Here is a 3,780-nt window from a genome sequence, read left to right as displayed (position 1 = left end):
ACAATGACAACACTTAAAAGGCATCTGGATAGGTGTATGAATAGGAAGGGGTTACAGGGATAGACAATAGACAATAGACGCAGGAGTAGGCCATTCAGCCCTTCGAGCCTGCACCGCCATTCAATATGATCATGGCTGATCATTCCCAATCAGTATCCTGTTCCAGCCTTATCTCCATAACCCTTGACTCCACTATCTTTAAGAGCTCTATCCAATTCTTTCTTAAATGAATCCAGAGACTGAACCTCCACTGCCCTCTGGGGCAGAGCATTACACACAGCCACCACTCTCTGGGTGAAGTAGTTTCTCCTCATCTCTGTCCTAAATTTTTAAGTTGTGTCCTCTGGTTCGGCACTCCCCCATCAGCGGAAATATGTTTCCTCCTGCCAGAGTGTCCAATCCTTTCATAATCCTATACGTTTCAATCAGATCCCCTCTCAGTCTTCTAAACTCAAGGGTATACAAGCCCAGTCGCTTCAGTCTTTCAGTGTAAGGCAATCCTGCCATTCCAGGAATTGACCTCGTGAACCTACGCTGCACTCCCTCAATAGCCAGAATGTCTTTCCTCAAATTTGGAGACCAGAACTGTACACAGTACTCCAGGTGTGGTCTCACCAGGGCCTTGTACAGCTGCAGAAGCACCTCTTTGCTTCTATACTCAATCCCTCTTGTTATGAAGGCCAGCATGCTATTAGCCTTCTTCACGACCTGCTGTACCTGCATGCTTGCCTTCATTGACTGGTGGACAAGAACACCCAGATCTCTCTGAACAGCCCCTTTACCTAATTTGATACCATTGAGGTAGTAATCTGCCTTCCTGTTCTTGCCACCAAAGTGGATAACCAGACATTTATCCACATTAAACTGCATCTGCCATGCATCTGCCCACTCACCCAACTTGTCCAGGTCACCCTGTAATCTCCTAACATCCTCATCACATTTCACCCTACCACCCAGCTTTGTATCATCAGCAAATTTGCTTATGTTATTGCTGATACCATCTTCTATATCATTTATATATATTGTAAAAAGCTGCGGTCCCAGCACGGATCCCTGCGGTACCCCACTGGTCACTGCCTGCCATTCCGAAATGGAGCCGTTAATCACTACCCTTTGTTTCCTATTAGCCAATCAATTCTCTATCCAATCTAGTACTTTGCCCCCAGTACCGTGCGCCCTAATTTTACTCACTAACCTCTTGTGTGGGACTTTATCAAAAGCTTTCTGAAAGTCCAGGTACACTACATCCACTGGATCTCCCTCGTGCATCTTCCCGAGTTACATCCTCAAAAAATTCAAGAAGATTAGTCAAGCATGATTTCCCCTTCATAAATCCATGCTGACTCTGTCCTATCCTGTTACTATTATCCAGATGTGCCGTAATTTCATCCTTTATAATAGACTCCAGCATCTTTCCCACCACTGAGGTCAGACTAACTGGTCTATAATTTCCTGCTTTCTCCCGCCCACCCTTCTTAAAAAGTGGCACAACATTAGCCGCCCTCCAATCCTCAGGAACCGACCCCGATTCTATTGAACTCTGGAAAATAATCACCAGCGCATCCACGATTTCCCGAGCCACCTCCTTCAGTACCCTGGGATGCAGGCCATCAGGTCCCGGAGACTTATCAACCTTCAGACCTAACAGTCTCTCCAACACCAAATCCTGGCAAATAGAAATTCCCTTAAGTTCAGGTCCTTCAGCCACTGTTACCTCAGGGAGATTGCTTGTGTCTTCCCCAGTGAACACAGATCTGAAGTACCCATTTAATTCCTCTGCCATTTCTTTGTTCCCAGTAATATATTCCCCTGTTTCTGTCTTCAAGGGCCCAATTTTTGTCCTAACCATTTTTTTGCCTTGGACATACCTAAAAAAGCTTTTACTATCCTCCTTTATATTCTTGGCCAGTTTACCTTCGTACCTCATTTTTTCTCTGCATATTTCCTTCTTACTAATCCTCTGTTGCTCTTTAAAAGCTTCCCAGTCCTCAGTTTTCCCACTTATCTTTGCTCAGTTATACTTTTTCTTTTAACTTTATATGTTTCTTTACTTCCCTCGTCAGCCACGGCCGCCCATGTCTCCTCTTGGGATCTTTCTTCCTTTTAGGAATGAACTGATCCTGCAACTTCTGCATTATACACAGAAATATCCGCCATTGTTCCTCCACGGTCTTCCCTGTTAAGGTATTGCACCATTGAACTTTGGCCAGTTGCTCCCTCATAGCTCCATATTTCCCTTTATTCAACTGAAATATTGTCACTTCCGATTGTACCCACTCCCTCTCAAATTGCAGATTGAAGCTTATTGTATTATGGTCACTACTTCCCAATGGCTCCTTCACTTCGAGGTCACTGACCAATTCTGGTTCGTTACATAATACCAGATCCAGAATCGCCTTATCCCTAGTCGGCTCCAGCACCAGCTGCTCTAAAAATCCATCTCTGAGGCACTCCACAAAGTCTCTTTCTTGAGGCCCGATACCATCCTGATTCTCCCAGTCTACCTGCATGTTAAAATCCCCCATAACAACTGTAGTGACATCTTTGCGACAAGCCAATTTCAGCTCCTGATTCAACTTACATCCGACATCCAGACTACTGTTTGGGGGCCTGTAGATGACTCCCATGAGGGTCTTTTTACCCTTAGTGTTTCGAAGCTCTATCCACACTGACTCTACATCCCCTGACTCTAGGTCCCCCCGCACAAGGGACTGAATATCCTCCCTTACCAACAAGGCCACCCCACCCCCTCTGATATGGGACAATTGCTGGCAAATGGGTGGCACAGTAGCTCAGCGGTTAGCATTGCTGCCTTACAGCACCAGGGACCCGGATTTGATTTCCACCTTGGGCAACTGTCTGTGTGGAGTTTCCACATTCTCCCTGTGTCTGCGTTTCCTCCCACAATCCAAAGATGTGCAGGTCAGATGAATTGGCCATGCTAAATTGCCCATAGTGTTAGGTGCATTAGTAAGGGGTAAATATAGGATAGGGGAATAGGTCTGGGTGGGTTACTCTTCGGAGGGTCGGTGTGGACTTGTTGGGCCGAAGGGCCTGTTTCTATACTGTAGGTAATCTAATCTAAATTTATTTAGGATATCTGTTCGGCATGGATGAATTAGACCAAAGAGTCCATTTCCTTGCTGTACATCTCTATGACTATACAGTATGGAAGTCCCTGTTAATACTATAGAGAATAGCAATTTGTGTGTGTTATAGCAAAGATAATATGTATATTGTAGAGAATAGCAGCTCCTGTGTATATTACAGAGAGTAGTAGTTTGTATGTTTATAAAAGAGCAGCCCCTGTGTATATTATATAGAATTGCAGACCCTTTGTATAGTATGTGGAATGTCAGTTCACAAGTATATTAGAAATAATAGCAGTCATAGAGTTACACAGTGTGCAGAGAGACACTACGGTGCCAACCAGAGTGCCAACCATCTAAACTCATCTAGATCCATTAACCAACATGTGGCCCATATTTCTCTTAACCCTTCCTAGTCATGTACTCATCCAGATGCCTTTTAAATGTTGCAGTTGTACCTACAACAACCATCTCCCCGGCAGCTTGTCCAATACATGCACCACTATCTGTCTGAAACAGTTACCCCTCAGGTTCCTTTTAAATCTTTTCCTTCTCACCTTCGATCTATGCCCTCTATATTTGGATTCCCCTGTCCAACAGACCTTGTCTTTTCGCCTTCTCTATGGCCCTCATGATTTTATAAACCTCTATAAGGTCACCCCTCAGCCTCCTACACTCTGGGGAAAAACAT

This window comes from Chiloscyllium punctatum, chromosome 18 (genome assembly GCF_047496795.1).
Source record: "Chiloscyllium punctatum isolate Juve2018m chromosome 18, sChiPun1.3, whole genome shotgun sequence".
NCBI classification, from domain to species: Eukaryota; Metazoa; Chordata; class Chondrichthyes; order Orectolobiformes; family Hemiscylliidae; genus Chiloscyllium; species Chiloscyllium punctatum.
The sequence above is the reverse complement of the archived record's forward strand: the minus strand, read 5'-3'. Positions refer to the sequence as shown.